Source organism: Centruroides vittatus, unplaced genomic scaffold (genome assembly GCF_030686945.1).
Source record: "Centruroides vittatus isolate TY-2023 unplaced genomic scaffold, ASM3068694v2 scaffold_324, whole genome shotgun sequence".
NCBI lineage: Eukaryota > Metazoa > Arthropoda > Arachnida > Scorpiones > Buthidae > Centruroides > Centruroides vittatus.
Window position 1 is genome coordinate 6,073,800 of NW_027122701.1, and position 21,130 is coordinate 6,094,929.

A 21,130-nucleotide genomic window follows, 5' to 3' on the forward strand; every position below is an offset into this window, starting at 1 on the left:
GTGCAGATGACTGAAACGTTTGACACACGTGTGAAAGAAGACCACTGAGTCAAAACATTTGCACGTGCAACTATCTGTATGTTGTTGACGTCGACCGACATACACCATGTGTATGTTGTGATTGGGTAAATCAAATTAGCAAGCAGTGACACTAGTCACACTAGTGAGACTTTATTAAACTACGAGTAATTTTTTTCGCATTTTCTCGTTAAGGCATGAAATATTGTTTTGTACCATAAATGGTACTAAAATATTATAATGTACTCAAAATGTACTAAAAATCTAAGTGTACTTTCAATCCTCTCGAAAAAGCAAAATGTACCCAAAAAGTACAAATGTACTAGGAACGGCAACACTGGTTACGACCTGTTCGAGACAGTGTTGCCAATCTTTATAAATTTCTGACCCTGCCCGGGTCAGCAATTTTGAAAAGGTGGCAACACTGGATTCCATCGAATTTTCCATTGAAATAAAAACCTTCTGTAAACAAAGAAAATTTTCGAGTATTACTAAGAGCAATTGACGCAGGCGATAATATTCTCAAAGAACACTTTCAAAACTGTGAAAAAAATGCGACACATATTATTCGGAATATACAAAACCAGATAATAAACGCATGCAACAACATTATATTAAAGTGCATAGTAGAGGAAGTTGATTCCGCTACATGTTTCTCCATTTTTGCAGATGAAACTTTTGACATTTCGAACACAGCCAATATTTTATCTTCTAAATATTCTGGTTTAACTGAAATCCTGTTAATTTTATTTCACGAGGCCGGTTCAACTTCTGTCCGGAATTTTATTAATTAATAACGGATGGAACGGTATGTGTTAGTTAGTTCCAATTAATTTTTTTTTCCCTTCATGTCCAAGACTTCTGTTACAATACAAGAAACTCTCGCTAATCCGGCAGTTCCTCGCACAGCTGAGTGCCAGATTGACAAGAGTATCGGATTATTGGGCATGTATAAGCTGTCTAAAGACAATGAATGACGTCGTGACCTGTCGCTTTTCGTACTGTTTCTTTTTGAAGGCAGGTGGGCAAATATGCTGAAACGCAATGCTGAACGCAGAAATAAACGAGAAAACAGGATGTGAGACATAACTAAAATTTTTATGAAACAGAAGCGCATAGGTGTTTACAGTGGAGGATATGCCGAATTATCGAGGGCCGGATTACATTTTACTGTATTTAAAATTCATTTTTTCCCCTATAAAAAATACAAAACATTCTTATTAAAATATGTCGAATAAACTATGTTTCATTTTAATTTTTCTGAAAATTTATTATCTTAAATGAATGTAAAAAATTTAATTTTAAAATATTGAAAATTACAATCATCTCCATTTTGCAAATAAACAAAATATGCAGCAACATTCAAGGAGAAATAGTTTCGTAATTATTCATATATACAGAAAAATCTCGATACACATGACTTAGAAACATATAATTTTCTATAAGAAATAATAAATTAAATAATTTATGTTATTTTATTTTATGTTAAAAAAAGCCGAAATTTTCACACCCAATACTGTTGTTTTCATTTTTGTAATCTTGTTACCAGAGCAACCGAAGGCTTGAGTGATGACTGTTCCGGATAAGTTCGATTTTTAGTTTGTATAACCAACTTTTATGTTTTTTTTTTTTAGTTTACCGTATAAAACTACGAATGTTTTGTCCTCTTTCTATAAGTTCTAACTCAACAATAAATAAAAATTATCAAATTATTCGGTTAGAATTACAAAAACTAATCCCGATGTGGTAAGTTATATTAGGCTTAATTTATTTTGTATATTTATATTCAAATATGGATTATTTTAATGCATTTGCGTAAATAACTAAAGCAGAAATTATCGGAGTGGAAGAAAAAAATATGTAAACTTTCGTTTAAGAAGTAAAAATTCCTCATATTTTTAGTGTATTGTTTTCCTGTTGTGACATCCGACCTGTTCAGGAAACGATCCATTTCCAAATCTATTTTATCAAATAAAATAAACCTTTAAAAATGTTATAGTTTTTATTACGAAACGTGTATTTTCCACTCTTAATGCTTTCAAAATGTGTTTTTCTTCTATTTAATTTCGAAATCTATACATAAAATTTAATTCACGTCTGTGTCTGTTCGTTTATTATGTGAGTACGGCTGAACCGATTTCTATGAAACTTTATACATATACTAGGGATAGTCCCGTGAAGGATATAGACTTTTTCTATTTCCGTAATCATTCGATTTTATAAGCTTTGATAAATTACAATATCACTAGCAAGTGTAAATAGTTCACACCTGCTTATCAGGTATTTCGCATGAATAAGAAGTTTTGCCTGGAGGCCAGTGGGTGTGAAGTGAACCGTGAAGTTTGAATGTAATAGGCTAACGTTATGGTCATTTCAATGGGCTGAAGTGGACATAGGCTGGTCAAATGAAATTTGATTGGTCAACCTGTTTGACTAAAATGTATACAGTACTGAATGTATGACCATTGCCATTTTTTGTGTGTCAGACTGTCAGTGAGTCCCTAGAATTTCTTTTAATGTAAAATTGTTTTTGGTCAGATCTGTTATAAGTACATATTCTTTTTCTTTATGTATGTTTTTTGTATGAGTACATTAACTTTATTAATATATCGTTTTTCCAAGGAGAGTGGAATACCTTGGCTAGCATGCAATAACATTTGTGTAAAATAGCAATTTCTGGAAGTATTTTTTTTGTTCCTGTTTTATTGTATAATTTTTATATTCATTGTTTTAATACAATATGTTTACTACAAATATGTAAAATCCTGACATTATGAACAAATAAATAACTTTATATATAAACATAGAACAATTTTATAAGCTTTTTATATAAGAAGTACTTTTGTCTACTTTATTTAAGGCCTCCTTGGTTATAAGATATTCTGTTTAAATATCTTATAACTGACAAAGCCTTAAATAAAATAGGTGAAAGTACTTTTAATATAAAAAGCTTTGACATTGTTGTGTGATTAAAGTTAGATTTAATGTGTTTATTGCACATAAATCTATATCAGATGATAGTTTATTAAATTACATTAAATACACCCTGAGTTGCAAATTATATGTTATAGCTTTACTTGTTAGATTTCAAAATTTACAAAATTATTTTTTTAAATACTTTCAGTTTCATAAAATTGAAGATTTCTTTCAAATTGCTTGAGATTGGTTGAACAAATTAATTTCTTTTTATATCTCAATAAATACTTTATCAAATAATTTCTTCAAATGCTTTTAGGAACAAAACTTGATTAAATTAATGATATATATGTAATTAAAATGTAAATGATGATATTTTTTGATCAAACCTTTATTATAATAGAATTATTTATTAGAATAATTTTTATATGATAATTTGGGTATTTTTCGGTTGATGGGATGTCAGCCGATATATACAGCAATGGGTAAGATTCAAGCTCTGAATGAGGGGTTTCACACCTAAAACTATATAACATCAAGTACTCCACAAACAGTTAAGTGGGCTACTCAGAGCTGGCACAGTCGCATGGACTAAATTGTTAAACGCGATCATCTTCTGATGTCCTGTTAACTGAAAAGTACCATAATTTGTTTTATTACATTTTTAATGAATGCATGGTTTAAGAAATTTTATATGGCAAAATTTGTTATTTAAATTATAAATTACTTAATTATCATCATTAAATATTTCAACAAAATATTAATTGTTGTTCTGAAAACTAAGTTAAACATAATTATATTTTAAGAAATTTTTAAAAATTAATTAAAATAGAAAACCACTTGTAAAAAATTGCTATGGAATTAATAATTTGTACTTAATGTATTTGATAACTTAATGTATTTTTTGTGCCTTTATATACAAATATAAAAAATGCAAAGATTGATCATATTGATGTATTGATTGCCTTGTTTATAGATTAGTTTTGGTTTTTCATATCAAATTTCAACAGATTAATGATTATTTAAATCTTTAATCTGTTGAAATATCAACAATTCTTTTGAAAGGTGTTAGTTTTCAGATTAGAAATAGATTAGTATTCAGTTAGTAATATATGAATAATAATGTAATTTTTATTAATCATCTAAATTATCTTTAATTGTGTGATCAGTTGAAAAGTACAGGTATTTTCTTTATTTTTTCTAAGTACAGTACAAACACAGACAAAATTTTTAAAGTATGGACTGTCCATACTAAATATGAACATATGGTAACCCTAGTACCTTGAAATCATTGCATTAATCACTGGTTTATCTAAATTTAAAGTGTTTAAGAAATGATGTAAGTATTAGGTAAACTAAGAACTGAATTGTGTGTGTGTGTATTTCTTACTATTTAGATGTATATTTAAATATAAGTTAAAAGACATTAGTGAAAAATATAGGATGTTCTATTAAATTTTGATTTAAATGCTTATAATCTTAAAAAACATATTTAAAATAATAAAAGTGTGCTATAGCTATCAGATAATTAGATTAATAACAATAACCACAATTTACAAGTTTATCACATACAGTATATGACTAATATTAGAAAATTATTATTAATGCAAAATAACATAAATGTAGATGGAATGTATTCCTAAGCTTACAATTTGCTAATATAGACAATTTGATGATATACTGTACTTGTTGAAATCAATGCAAATCAAATTCTAATTTCTGTTTCCCATACCAGAAATATAGTATTCCAAATCGTGAGTGAAATAATTAATTTGAGTAATTTAAAAAAAAATAACAAAAATGCTTATAAGGTTTATTTAACATTTTAATCTATATTAGAAAAATCTACATAAGTGAAAAGAAAACAATGTAATTATAATGGGAACAAATATTTTGTTTAGTGGAAATCTGTTTATTTGATGATGATTTTTCTAAGATTTGTAATTATTGGCCTTTAAAACTTTCCACAAAAGCTTTAGGATTTTGCCTTTGCATTACATATGAAACAGTTTTGAAAGCTATCAAATATATTTTTATAATTTATAAAAAATAATACTTCCTACACTTTCAATGTGGGTACCTTTAGGGTTACCATAATAGTTGAAGGCAAAATACAGACCGATTATCATTAAAAGTACTCAAACAATGGGACAAAATAAAGGAAATTTATTCATATTTTTCAGTCTAATGAATGTAGGCATATAATATAGTTTTAATTTACATTTTCCTTTGGGGCACAGAGTGCATTTTTAAATACAAGAAAACTATTTTACCCCTTAGACAACAAGTACTATCAAACTAAAAAAATTGTTATAATGAATGTGTGCATGTTCTCTAAGCAATGGAGCTGTTACATTTGCTTATATAATGTTGCCACCTAGCCAACAAATACAATAATAATTATCTAAAAATTTAGCACCTTTTGTCAGATTTAAATCTAAATGTGGTTATGATTTAACTATTAACTGCATGATCAGTTGAAAAGTACAGGTGTTTTCTTTATGTCTGTACTGTACTTAGAAAAAATAGACAGACAGAACCTTTAACACGTTGACTGCCATCTACGAGATGACTCGTAGTTACCGTTTCTGCCTAGGACGCCACCTACGAGTTATATTGTAGTTTGTTTCCTTGCCATATTTGTGCAGCTACGATGTAATTCGTAGTATATCAGTGTAAATATGAATAGATAGCTTCAGGGGCAAGAACAAAAAATCAAGTTTGGCTTACATGAACAGAACATTTATTAATAAATGAACAGAAAATATAATCATAAAAAGTTTATTCAAAATTGAAAGCAAAACAATATTTTTATTGTTTGTGATAATTTATAAAACAGAAATATAAATTTAAACGAACAGAAAATATTATAAAATGTTTATTCAAAATCAAAAGCAAAACGATATTTTTATTGTTTGTGATAATTTTTAAAACAATCTTCTACGCAAAGGGCTGGCTTCTCAAGACAGATTGGACAGAAATAACGCGTTTCTCGGCGTTTTTTAGCTTTGGTACAAATTCGACATGGCTTTGTCAGATGTTGTTTTTTCTGAGTAGATGGGATACTCTGTAAATAGTGGAGCTTCTGCAATTTAATTTTTTTTGAAACTGGTTGAATTTCTTCTCCGATCAACGCTTTGACGAATGCTTCTCTAAACTTTATAAGTTTTATTTTAGAAGAAGTTGCTTTTTGAAAGAGTTTGTGCGCATTATGTATATATATTTCTATAATATGTAATGCAACCTTTTTGGGCCATCTAATAGTCTTTCTTAGAGCTGTGTAGTACGATAGCATTTGATCTGATCGTCAATGCCAGACATTCCATGATTATAATCTCGAATTATATTCGGTTTCATCGAACATTTTCCATTGCGATTGAACACCTCTACCATTTCAACAACGTGCATGTTTGAAATGGTAAGGACTTCTCGTTTGTCTTTCCATTTACATACAGTAACAGGACCATTTCGCTGCCAAATAAACTCCCCCATCCTCACCAAAAATTTTGTCAGATTCTGAATCACTTAGATTAGTGTAGTAATCAAGTTGTTTTTTAGTCAGTGGTCTTTTCTTATCCATTTTGGGATATTTATAATTTGATTATAAAAATAAATAAAAAATAACACTCTCAAAAAAGACGTAAATGTGATGTGCTCGCCTCTATATCTGATTTATTACTAATGAATTTAGACGCACATCTCCGATTGGCTGTAGCGAAGTGACGGGACGAATCGTGTCTGTGCACGAATTAACTCGTAGTTTGACTTTAGCGAAGAGCTTTCTGTTACATAAGCCAACTACGAGATAATTCGTAATACCTTTATTTTAAGAAAAACACATTCTATATGCTATTTGATTATTACTATATACTCTGATTAGAGTTTTTAATAATATAATATAATTAAATTAAGTTGGCGTTTTACAACAGAATCCTAAAAAGTCACGTGGCAGTCAACGTGTTAAAGTATGGACGGTTTATACTAAATATGAACATATGGTAACCCTACTACCTTGAAATCATTGCATGAATCACTGGTTTATCATCACTGGTCTAGTGTAACAATGTTAAGCTCAGGTGACAAGTATTTCTTATTAAGTATATTATGATAAAAAATAAAACACGAGACTGATAACTACAGTAAGTTTTATAAGTTCAGAAAAAACACTAAAAATTGTAAAAGTTTATTCATAATTTACTCTCTTACACCTTTGAATTAGATAAAATAATCTGAATATGGCAGTGTTGACCATTATTTTGAGGCTCTTGTACACTTCAATATGCTAAAGACCTTTGTAATTATACTGTACAGAGAGATTTTTAACATCTGCATATTGTGGCAAATGAGAGCTTTGAAATAAACTCTGTATGGTGTCTTCAGACTATTTTATTTGATTCTAAGGTGTGAAAGAGTACAAATTGTGAAGAATTTTACATTTTTTAATGTTTCTTCTGAACTTGTGAAATTTCTTATTGGGGGTTCTTGGCTCTGCTATAGTGTTTGGACTGCTTGGGTATGGAGTTAATGAGCTATAACATAATCAATATCCTCATGAGAGGTTTTATTTGGACAATTAGAATGTTTCCCTTTCATATCAATTCTAGGGTGGTTTAGTTTTAACTACTACCAATAACAATGAAAATTTGATATTCAATAGCAATTGTCCATTGCTATTGGATTCTAAAAATTTGATATTATTGAAAGTAGGCCAATCTGGAAGTCTGGGCCCCAAGATTTACCTTTCCTCTTCAGAACTTGTATTAAGCTCCCATTGCTAATGCCATTCAATGACAAAAATGCTTGCTTGCACAATTGCTTGTGAAATCCATTAACACTAACCTTTTATTTAATGATTGCACTTCTATAACTGTTCTCCACACCAGTTTTTTTCTTTTCACTTTGCACGTCTGCCAAACCAGCTAGATATGCATTTTGCACTGAATAGTTTCTCAAATTTCAAAACGATAAAAATATTCCAATGCATTCCATCTCTTATAGTAACCATACATTTTGACTTGCAATAACAGTTCCCTCAAAGTTTTCTTTCTCCTAATTTTTTTCTGCTACTCATATAAACAAGTCCTTTATTTCCTTTATTCCTCCTCTTCCATTCGTGCCCATATTCCAGAAACCTGGGAGTTGTCTCAGGTCTTTTAACAGGACTAGGCTTAAGCACCAACTCCATGCAAACACCAGTTTTCACATTATTTGTGTTCTCATCACTAGAATGATCAGTCGATTCTTCTGGTTTATATACACTCTTTCTAAGAACATAATCATTACTTGAAGACATTTTACATAGTAGTTTTACTTAAATGTTTCTACAACACTTCAAACAATGACCACAAGGGTCTAGAAGTCATTCATTGTTTTTCACATGATTTAGATACTGGGTGATCAGTTTTTCTGTTAACAACTGAGAGCAGTTCTCGCCTACAAGTAGACCAGTATTGCACAAAAGTTATGATGACTGTATTTTCAATGTAATTTTAAGTCTCTATATATTTCTTAATGATGATTTGAAGTTTATGCAATTAATATCCAAAATAAAGTGCATCTGTAGTATTTCAAGTACACTGAAATTTCAGAACCATTACTGTTGTTGGTTAAAACACTATTGCTTCTAAATCCTCAGTTGTAATCTATTCATATAAATTTTTTTTTTTTTTCTTTTAATATATTTCAGCAAATACATACATACATACATATATAAAACTAGAGGTTAGGTTTTGTTGTATTAAGAAACTGGCAGATGAGCCCGGCATTGCTTGGGCAGAAAGTAACTGTAGTGAAGATTAAGATCATTAGATTATAGCCAATCTTACCCGTTTTCACCAGGTGCAAGAACTATGATAACCGTACTTGAATAAAATGAGTAATTTTAAATTCTAAAATTTAAGAAAACTTGTTTGGAACATTATATTTCGAATTTGGAACAAATTCAAATGTTCGTTCAAATTCGTTTATTTTGGATTTATTGTTTTTGGGTTACCCGAACACTGGAAATGATTAAAATATTTATTAATTTCCAAAATGTATGCTATATGTGCCACTATTTACTTTTCTTCTTTATTCTTTACACTTTATACTGACTAAAACTAACTCTCTTCTCCTTTTCCCTGGGAGAGTTGAATTTCCAAAAATCCCTTTTTAATGTGCATTTTCTAGGCATAACCTACTAAAACGCAGTCAAAACGCAAAATGCCGCATCTGTAATAGTACAATAGAAGCCAAGTTCTTCAAGGTAATCCTTAACCTCTACCTCTTCCCCGTAGGGGATTTCCAGAAACTTTTTATTAGGGTGCATTCTCATAGCATACCCTACTAAAGTGCAATTAAAAATAAAAAAATTGCATCTAAAATATTATAGCAAAAGCTGTTTTTTAGGATAAGCCTTAATCCTCTCCCTCTCCCTTGCGGGGGGAATTTCGAAAAATCTTTTCGAAATTCCTAACTGTGTACCCTAACTGTGTACCAAATTTCAACTTTCAACTCCTAACTGTTTCAGCTCTGTGCTTATTATTATTATCAACCCATCTCGATTATATTATAAGATGATTTAATAAATATGTGAAATAAGTTTGCAATGATTATCTGAAAGAAATGTGTTAACATTTCTACAAAAATTTTATTTGCCATTCCTTTATTTCTCATGTAAACTTTTAAAAACTTGTTTTTATTTTATTGATATTTAATATCAGTTGAAAATAAAATATGTGAAAATTGAAATTTGGCATACAAAAAGCAATTTAGAGTGTAAAAGTGTTATGTATGGAGCAAGCTGTAAGAAAATTGAATAAAAGTTGAGGACTGCCTGTAATTGAAAATGTAAGGACATAAATTAAGTTTATCTAAATTTTCTGCTCTAAATGAAGTTTGCAGATGCAACTCAAGTTTGGTTGTAAGATACAATATGACATTCTGCATTTGAGTTGTTTCTATTAGCGAGGTTGTAGCCAAAGTTTTAAATGCAAAAATGTGTTTGTTGGATGTTCAGCACTGCCATCCTGTAAGCCTAGAAGTTTGGAACATCAAGCATGATTCCACTGATGTTCCAAATGTTATTGTCAAAGTTCTAGGCTTACAGGAAGGTGGTGCTGAACATCGGACATACCACGTTTTTGCATTGAAAACGTCGATCGCAACCTCGCTATTGTCGTAACACTTGTTTGTGAAGAACAAATAAAACTCTGAAAGTCAGCATCTATGAACTTGTCTGGATTAATTACTGAATATATAATGGAAGAAATGTGTTGTATATCTGTGTTTTTATGTATAAATTTTACATTCATAAAAAAAACTGGTTGTATAATGAAATGGCATAATATCTGAATAGTATGCAAAAACAGTGCTATGCTATATGAAGTAGAGAACGTGTATGACTGTTTATGTGGAATGATATGAGAATATAAGACACTGTCCATGAACATTTAGATTTTTCAAAAAGTTTGTTTCTATTGGATTGTGAAAAAGTTTTTTAATTAAAGATCAGAAACAGTTGTGAATAAGCCTTTTTTGATCACCCAAGCTGTTATGCAAAGGAAAGTGGTGCATTTTTTGCTCTGTTGTCACAGGAGATGAAAAACTGATGCATTATTTCAAGCTGTTATCAAAGATGGAAATCAATGATCTGGAACACCCCAATCTACCCACAAAATAAACAGCTAATTGTTAGATTATATAAATGGTCTCAGCAAGTATGGAGACCAAGTTGAAAAGTAAGAAAAACATGAACAGTTTTAGCTTTTTGTGAATTTTTTGTAGGTTAAAGATTTTAATAATAGAGAAATTTAATTTGATACATCTTTGTATATTTTAATTAAGCAATTTTGGAATTTTATCTTTAATTTTTATTAAATAATAATTTATTAATTTTTAAAGCAGATACATTTTAATTTTTTTTGTTAATGTTGTAATATTGTGAAATCTTAACAAATTTAGGATAAGAATATAAAAATATTTAATTGAGTACTGTTTTGCTAAGATTTTTTTGCTTTTAATTATTTCTTATTAAAAATTAATCAAGTTGAAAAAGTTACATTTTCTTCTAAGAGAGAAAATATTTAGGTCTATATAATTTTTTTCAGAATTATGAAATTGATTGTTTATCTCTAATTTTTTTTACTCTCTTGTGATTTTTAACAGTTCATGTTGTGAAAAAGAAATCATCAGTTTCCTAATGAATAGAAATGTGATAAGCTGATTTGCAAAAATGAGCTTAATCATATCTATGAATTATTGTCTTTACAAACAATTGTATCAGATAACTTTGCTAGGTTACAAAGTTATTAACAAGTGAATGTCCTATCAAATACTGGAGGAAATATAATTCATCCAACAAAACCTTTGAACTCCAGTGAAATATGTTTACAAATCAGCAAACGTTTTCGACCCCATCTGGGTCTTCCTCAGGCTATGGTTGTAAGGAATTCAAATACGTGTGAAATGGAACAGCAAAACTGAAGCGAATTTGATTCAAATTTAGAATAAAACGGTTACGATTGAAAATGGAATAATCCACTTGTGCTGAGATGACGGTTTAACACGTGTGACATTACTATTGCAAAATGTTGAATAAATGTTAAATAAATCCATTATGATGTCAGTTATGGGGGTTCACTCCCTCATAACAAAACTTCCATGTGTGAGAAATGTTGGCTGCATCCTTATAGTTGATGCATGTGTTATGTAATCCCGCTTTATAAATTTTGAGAGTTTGCTGATTTGTAAACATATTTCACTGGAGTTCAAAGGTTTTGTTGGATGAATTACAAAGTTATTATTAAAAGCATAAGTAATACATTTGCAAAATTATACATATAGTATGAAAACATTATAATATATATTAATTATTTAAAATAATTGGTACAGATGATAATTTATGTATTAATATACATAAATTATTAGACAAGTTTAAAAAAAAATTTTATTGGCACTTCATTATAGTAAAAAAAACACTCTTATGTATGATAACCTGATCTGCCCTAAGAAGTTTTATATACAGTATATAAAGTTTTTAAGTAAGTTTCTAATTTATTAAAAAATTTACACTTATATGTAAAATAATGTGTTATATTGATAAATGTATAAATTTATTTTTTATTTTAGAAAATTACTTTTTCCATCCAAAAAAGTGTTTCTGTATGACAAGTTCTCTATAGCAATTTTGTGCTTAATTCTAAAGAACATAAGAGAAAACGAGCAGTTATTAGAGAGGTTGCGGCCAAAGTTTTCATCTCTAAAAAGTGAACGTCGAACATTGAGAGCTGCCATCTTGTAAGTCTAGAAGTTTGACAATGGTGTTTGGAACATCGAGCATGATTCCAATGACGTTCAAAATGCCATTGTCAAACTTCTAGACTTAAAGATAGTAGCACTCAATGTTCGACATTCATGATGAAAACTTTCTATTTATTGTGATATTGTCATAATGCCAAGCTGCAATTTTTAATCATATTTTTAATTCATTTAATTTAAATTACATGCTTTCCACCTCAAATTTGTAGTGGCTTGCTCCTTGTACACCATAATTTTTCTTTAACAATAGAGTCATACCAGTCATGTATTAACTGCTTTCAGGAGAAAATTTTTAAATTGAAATAATGTGACTTCTGTTTGCATCAGAAGTTTGTATATAGTTAATCGAGATCTCCTTCCCCTAATACCCCATTCGGACTGAGCATTTCAATCTAGATTGTGATAAGATCGGTGACTGTGCTGTGGTGTGACCCCTCTTAACCATTTAAATCTCAACTGAAACGAGGTTCAATCACGATCGACACAAGAGTTTTTGAAACTAGATCCAGTCATAAGAGAGTTTCCACAATCCCATGCACGCAAGAAGAAACAACTTGAAGAAACTATGACCGACAACTTGGTGAGGCACGATTCTGCAATACATTACATAGCAACATCTTAACGTTTTGATTCCTCTTCATATGATGACATATGTTGAGCAAATGACTTAAATGATTTCTGTTTATAGTCATTTGATTGTGGTTGTACAATAACTTTGTTGCATATAGGCCTACCAGTAACACATCTTTGTTACCAGCTTTCATTTTGTTTGTTGGTGTTCGTGACTTATGGCATAGTTATGTCAGTTTTATTATTGTGTGCAATTGCCAGGTTCTGCTCAGCCTGTCAGTGTTGTCTCACACTGCTTTTCTTCTCATACTTTTCAGCATTAGTGAGTGGCACCTTTTTCGATTTCTGTCAATATGCTCTATCCTCGAATACCAAGTTTCCTTGATTTGTGTTAGTAATTTTTCACTCAACGTTTGAAATTTTCTTTTACTGTTGCCACAGTTTTTTTTGAGAAAGTAAGTTTATTGATATGTCCTGTGTAGAACAGTTTCCAGATTATATCAGCATTTGTTTTGTCCCAATTTAACGATACATGTAGACATGAGTGTCAGAAGTTGACTGATTGATTTCATTCATGCCCACATTGAGTGAGCTATTACACACTGTGCTGTCACCAGATGCAGTAAGACGTCTTATAGCTATCCTGTACACCAGCGGTGGCCAACCTTTTTGGAAGCAAGTGTGCAATTAAAAATTTTCATGAACGTTGCGGGTGCAACAATATATAATGACATTGTGGCCAACCTGGCAACATCTTACCGTGCCCCTAGATTTTTTCCTATGTCTCCCGGTCAGCCATTCTGACCACGTGCATGGTACTGCTGACACACACTGTACTAGAGCTCCAAATAAATTTGTTTTACCTGTTAAATTCTGTGTTTATTTTGTCTAGAACCCAAACATCATGTATGTTTATTGTTAAAGTTATTTTTAAGTTTTTTTTAATTCTTAATTATACTTTCTTAATTTTTTTTTAATTTAATTTTTGTCATTTTTAATTTTGATTCTTTTTGATTTTATTTTATAAGTTGAAATAATAAAAATGTGTAATAACAATTTTATTGAACAACATTTATTACATACTACATGAAAAATTAATGAGAAGGTTGAGACTGTATTTCGTGACGTAATTTTTCAAAATCAGGAGAGTAATTTGATACTGCTACTCTTAAACTATTATTCAAATTTTCATCATATAGAGTTATTTAATATCTCAATAAATAATTACTTGAAAATTTCAATTAATAGATAAGTAATAAGTGATTTCAAGAAAATTCTGCTTAAAAGCTGGATCATGAAATTGATTGGAAATAAAATAAAAAAATTATTTTAATTTATAGGGAATCATGTCATGGGCACATAATAAATCGCTTACGGGCCGGGGTTGGCCACCCCTGCTGTACACAATGGTATTATTCACTCATTTACAACTTTCACTATTGAGAAGTTACAAGGGAGGGAAATCTTGCATATTTTGATGTTGGTTGAGTTTTGAGATTGCTACCTGTACTTAGACATATTGATGTCAAAAATCCTCCAGAAAGCAATCTAAAATTATTGCATGACTGAGGAGGTTGGTGACAAAGAAAATTTCAAGTAACGACACAACAATCTGACAGACAGCATAGAGACCAGATGTCAATGTCAATTGAAAATTTCAAGATAAAATTGTAAAATCAAATACTCAAACCTTGTTCACAAGAAGCTGAAAGCATCTCCAAACCTAATAATAAGCATACTACATGCTTACTATTGATATGACCTCAGAAAAAGAGAACTTTTTACAAATGACAGCAAGGTAGTGGATTATTGGTAGTTTGGGCAGGAATCTCAGATGGAAGAAACATCAATTGCCTTCATTAATGACTGCTTGAAAATAGCAGACAGCAGATTATCAACACTTATTAGAATATTTACTTCCTTTTGTTGAAAATCTGAAGGACTCCTTGTTTTTTTTTTTTTTTCCAACAAGATAATGCCACTGTGCATGTTGCAAAATCCACTCGAAAATGATTTTTAAGTGTGTTTAGTTTTAGATTTGCCTGCTTGTTCTCCAGACTTAAATCCAATTGATAATAAATGGGCTATCTTGGCAAGAAGTACAGTGGAACCTGGATAACTTGAACCAGGATAATTTGAAGTCATCTTTCTCCCAATTGTTCAGCATAGGGGGTTTAAGTGTTCAATCAAACTGGTTAACTTGAATGGGGTTTTGAAACAGTATTTTCATAAATTTTCCAGAATTTTAATTTTTTGTTAAATAATTAACATTCATCTATCAAATAAACAATCGAAAACTTTCTATAAAGCATGGGAACCACATATGACCAAAAATAAACATTGTGTGGACAGCAGATGGGAACAGTGGTGGCTTTCATACAGTGTATGTGACTTAGATATACTATAACTGCATTTGAACCTACTTTTTTTTCAAACAGTTTTGTTTTTTGTTTTATTTGATTGCTTATGGATTTCTCCAACTAGCTGAGATAGTATATAAATGGATTTTTGATAAATTAATTTTGGTAAAACAGTCTGATTCTATGTAAAAATTTTAACCTTTGCAGCAAAATTTTAAAAATATAATAATCACGGAGAGTGGTTTTTTGTGGGTGATAAAAAAAAATAAACAACAGAATTTCAATATTTCATGCCCAGATTCTGGGCATGAAATATTGCAATTAAAAAAAAAATTCTTATTAAACATTTAGGAGTGACTGGATCAACCATTCAGGAAAGTGTTTCTCAATAGCATTAGGTTAAGAGTTTTAGAGTTTCCGGACAACACTGAGAGTTTTACAATGACATGATGATTCTACATAATAAGACTCATGGAAATATTGTATGGATAGTTTATTATGGATTACTGATAAACTGATGCACAAAATCTTGATTTTTTAGCTGAACCTCCATAACTCAACTTTTTAACTTAGTCCAAAGTCTTGTTCTTTTTTCCCCAACCAATTCAGGTTAATCAGATTCCACTGTACAGTGGGTGATTGATTAATGAACATAATCTGTTCCAAGACTTTGTTTGCTATCCGAATTGTTTAACTGATTATTGATTTATCATAGGTTTTCGTGGAAATTTGATTAATTTGTTCTGGAGACCCCAAAAAATAAAAAAATTATATACTTTCTTACTATGTTTATTTATATGTAATAATAAAAATCATACATATACATACACAGTCTTGCATTTTTCCGTTTGTGGGGTGTTAAAAAATCTGTCCAATGTCGATTGTGTTTCTCTCTTCTTCAGGATTTTTGGGATTAATTAATAGCATTATCGTTGTAGAGATCCCTAAGCCTATTAACCTCAACCTGGTTTCGATGCCATTCTAAGACTTGTTATGACATCATCCCACTTCTTCAAAAGATCTTTAATAGCAGATATCAGCATTAATCCATTTTTTTAGAAGGAGACATATCTTGCCAAGTTTCTTGGTGTTCTTCATTCAAGAGTTCTTGGCATTATTCTGTTGTCAGATCAGTTTCAGGTTCCATTATGAGCTCTTCAATGTTCTTTATTTCTCAGATGTGATTTTTGTTACTCCTTAAACTGTTTGAGTCTTCTTGATTATATAGTATCTTTCTTAGATAAAATTGAACTGCGGTCATTAATGTAGACCTGTTCGAGCCATATTGCCCAGCAACATCAGACATCTGTCCACTCTCTACCTTTGCTATTATACTCTCACCTTTCGAAAATAAAAACCGATGCAAAACTTAATGGGTGTCTACCTGACAGTCTCATGAATACTATAAAAGAATTGTTTCTGTCAGAAAAACAAAAGGCTAGAATTACAAGGGAGAGTTTTGAAGTTTGGAGGAATACTATCCAATCAGTATATACTGGGTTGAGCATCGATGTCAACGTCTCCTGCTCCGAAAAGTTTTGAATTGTTGCCTGAAGACAAGGGAAGACCAGTTAGTATTCATTATTTTATGTCGCTGCTACTTGTGTTTGTTTGTTTGAACATAAAAATCTTTCACGAAAGTGTTTGTTATCCGATTTGTTTGTTATCCAATTTGTTTGTTAACCGATCACCCACTGTATTCATCTCTGGAGAACCTGAAAGAAACTATACTGCATAAATGGAATAAAAGTTCAATGAAATCTGTATGAAGTCGATGCCAAAGCATATTTTTAAGTTAATAACCAATTTGCTTGTCATTTTTGTTAATTAAGTTCAGGCATTAATTTTTTAATTTTAGTGACTGGAACTTTTTTAATATAATTCCCTTACATTTACAAAAATAATGGCAGCATATTCAATAAATTATATTTGCTTCATATTTAAGTAAAAGTTTTTACATAAAAGTTTTACATAAATAAATATGCATTTTTTAAATTGGAATTTTCAGTGAGAATTTAATTTTATGGGCTGCACCTTATACACACACCTGGTATCTACAATTTATTGACTTGATTAAAATATTTATTAAAATATAAACATAACACATATGGAGAAACTGTTTTTGTAGCAAATATAGTAACTCAAAGGTTTTCATCACAAATAAATTTATATTGTCACATTTTGTATATACAGTAATACCTCAGTTTTCGTTGACTTCGGTTATCGTTGGTTTCAGTTTTCGTCTATTTTTTCGCAAAAAATTTGTCTTTGTTTTCGTCGATTGCCTTGGATTTCGTCGGCTTGCTCAAGTGACCTCACTGCTAATTTTGTGAAAACAAAGGGCAACCCACGTGTTTTCCAGTGCAGTGTGGCATTATTTCTTGTTGTGTGAACATTACCCTGCAATGGCCCACCATTGGCCAATGGTTCCGTTCCCTGAACACTGGGAGTTCGGTCATAGGTTTGTGCTTTGCCAAGGTGGGCTGGCCACGTGAAGTTTTCTGGGTTTTCTGTACATCTGTAACACCTGAATAGGGGCCAGTTATCTTTAAACAGATTTTCCGGAAGGCATTATTCCCCGCGATATGACTCATAAACTAATACAACTACTATTACATGACAATTATGTCACACTTTTACCACAGGGCGATATAGGCTAGAAACTCATGTCCAACTAGCTTCTACGAGACAAGACATTACTCCACGTGTCTAGCTGAACAATTCTATTGCTTTCATCTTAATGCTAATTATCTTATCTTTAATCTTAATGCTTTTATCTTTATGCTAATTAGTCTTTTATGTTAATTTCTTATTGCTTTTAGTATTTAATGCTATATTAATTCTCTATAAAATGTGTTTTTGGTATGTATTTTGGACTGTCTAGAATGAATTAATTAGATTTACATTGATTCGTATGGAAATAATTGCCTTGGTTTTTGTCAGTTTCGGATTTCGCTGATTGTTTTCAGACGGATTAGCGATGAAAACCAAGGTATCACTGTATTTGTCATTTATTGTTCTTTATATGCTGTTTTCCATGGTGTAGCATATCCTATACAGCTCTTGTCTCAGAAACAAACTTACTTTTCATCACAAAACTAAAGACATTTAAGAAATCTAGTACACTTCAATGAGAGCATTGTTACTCAATATTCAATTTGTAATTGATTTCTTGCTGATTTTTTTTTAGCCTATCATGGGAGACCATAGATACTGCCTCTACCATTTGGTTTTTCAACTTTGCAATGTTAGTAACCTTCTTTGCATGTACTCTGTCCTTTATCTCTACAAAGTAAAACTTAAATGTATTCGAGTGAAATTGGTTATTTTCATAAATGCAGTATAGAATGTTGACTATGAATTTCTTAGCTAATGTTTGTCACTGTGTTTTTCCCACACAATTTGTCATTTTATTAGAATTTTAAATTTTAAACACTGTTCAGACATCAAATTGTTCTTAAATTGTCTCTAATAGTAAAAATATTACTTTTTAATGAGGTCAAAGTAAGTTTTTGATGTAATGGAACCAAAGTATGATGATTTGCTTAATTATACTTTAGTCTTATGGTTATTTTTAATTATTGCAAAGCACAATTGAAATGTAAATGATAAGTTTTTTCAATGATTTAATCAGCATTTTAATCAATTTTATTTTTATAACAACAGTTGATAGTAACTATAGCATTATTATAAATATCAGTAATATTTATAGCTTTAAGAGTTTGTAATGCTGATTATTGTATAAAGTTTTATAGCTAATGTTGTAAAGAAAATGTTTTTGAAAAAGTCATATCAAATTGCATATGAATGTTACTTGATAGAACTATTTACTTCATTTCTCTGTTTTAAAAAGTAAACGTTTTTAAAGCTATTACAATGTTTAATATATTTTAAATTTTAAAAATATAATTTATTCTTGATTAAAGTATGTATGTATGTTTGTTTATTATATTATTAAGGGCAAAAAAATATAAATTTTACAGAAATTTAATTCATTTATACCAGATATTAATACTAGTAATGAAAAAATGGATATACTTTCACTATAATACAGTGTGTATTTTTTTTTAATTAGAATTTTTTAAGTCTTGTATTCTATTTTTATTGCATTTTAATTTTTATAATTCCATTTCTTTATGATCAGACCTGAGAATATCTATAAATTAAGTTGAGAATTTTAATTTTGATTTAAAAAAAAAATACTGGATTATAGCAAAGAATATGCCTATTTCTTAACATGCTATAAATTTATAAATGCAAAAAAGCAGTGGTTATTTTTATGGTAGAGACAAAAAATATAAGAATTGTAATAAATTTCTTAATTGTTTTCCATATTGTGTGTGATATTCTCTTAAGCCTAGTAGTCACAATCAGTAATGGATGATGGAAGCTGTCAATAGACCTGGAATTCAAGTTACTTGCATACTGCCCTGGTGGCAAATATTTACATAACACATAGGAGTTCGCTAAAGAATGCATAGGCAATGTATCTGAGACATTTCGAAAACTGTACTGAGCCCAGTAAATCACTTATTGTTTTTTAATTTGTATTTTAGTTATATTAAAAATGAGAAAATCAAATGTAAATTCTTCTGTGTTTGGATGTTCTAATACACTAGCAAACACTCAACATGTAATGCCAAAAGTTTCATTTTATTGTTTTTCTGCATGTCCACTTAAAAATTATAAAAATTTTCAATTTAAACTTACCAATTACTTGATTTTCTGTACCAAGAAACACTCTGGATTTTTCTCTTGTGTGTTATGTAAATATTTGCTACCAGGGTGGCGTGCCACTAACTTACCCTCAGGGTCTATAGAACTGCAAATGATGTCACTTTTGCCATCTAAGCTGATGGAATGTTGATGGAATACAAAGTTGAAAATTTTCAACTTTTGCTGTCACTGAAAGTGGAACTATAAAAATTAGAGACATAGGAAGGCCATTTAGAAACGATGTCATAAACATTATGTGGGACCGAGACCATTTGACTGTGGCATTCAGTGTGGCATGGCTAAAAAGCATGGTACATTCAATATCAAGTTGAATTAATTGCGATAGCTTAACGAATGTCTTGAGTTATTTGGAGAAACCTACATTTGGATAAAATACATTCCATTTATATGCTATATTATCTGAATTTAATATTAATCCCAAATAGATGTACTGTACTTACTGCATAAACTATTTGGGATAGTGTAATTGTAACAGACTGCACACATGATTTTTTTTCACTTTGTTATAATTTCTGTATAGTAACTCTTCAAAAATTATAGTTACGTGATTGCCAATTTTTGTCTTTTAGGTTAAATTTCCATTATACAGCATGTTTTATTCTACTGTCTGTATCTTATAATTCTGCAATTTCACTTCCTACACTTTCGTGAGTCCTTTGTATATTGTCACAAAGTAACCAAGTAACCACTAAACTCTATGAAAATTACCTTTGTAGCTTAAACCAACTAAACCAGTTAATAAAAATTATTTGCATTTACAGATAACTATAATCAAGAATAGTATTTTAACTTAAACATACTTTTAACACATCAGCTGTTTTCATTTTCTTACAACCAAAGAAAGCATCACACACTTCATACATCACACAATTTTTTGGTTATTAGAAGAAACACCAATGGTGGAAGATATTGCATCTTATACTTTTCAGGTTTAGCATCAGATATTACCACACAGGCTATCAGTATCTTACCTGCAAATAAATTTTGAAATGGATATAAAACTGTCAAAATAAGTCATTCTAGCTTGTTGTCACAAAGTTTTCCCTGCAATCATAAAGTAATCCCAGTTTATGGTAACAAAATAGAATATGTACTAATGAAAACATGTTATTAAAATTATAAATGCTCATTTATTAAAATATCAGTAAAAATAATATTTTATACAAATGATTATAATTTATTTTGAGCATCCAGCTTAATTTTAATGTAAATTAGATATGTATTTTTTCATC

The 21,130-nt window shown here is 30.0% G+C and overlaps 1 protein-coding gene across 1 annotated transcript in view; it reads left to right on the forward strand.

Moving 5' to 3' along the window:
- The first annotated feature begins 1,558 nt into the window (after positions 1-1,558).
- The window catches only part of LOC136988248 (E3 ubiquitin-protein ligase RNF19B-like), a 115,081-nt gene continuing 95,509 nt past the window's right edge, over positions 1,559-21,130 (forward strand). The window contains exon 1 of the mRNA XM_067286106.1: positions 1,559-1,764. The gene's annotated coding sequence lies outside the window, so the exon portion shown is untranslated. The remainder of the gene's footprint in view (positions 1,765-21,130) is intronic.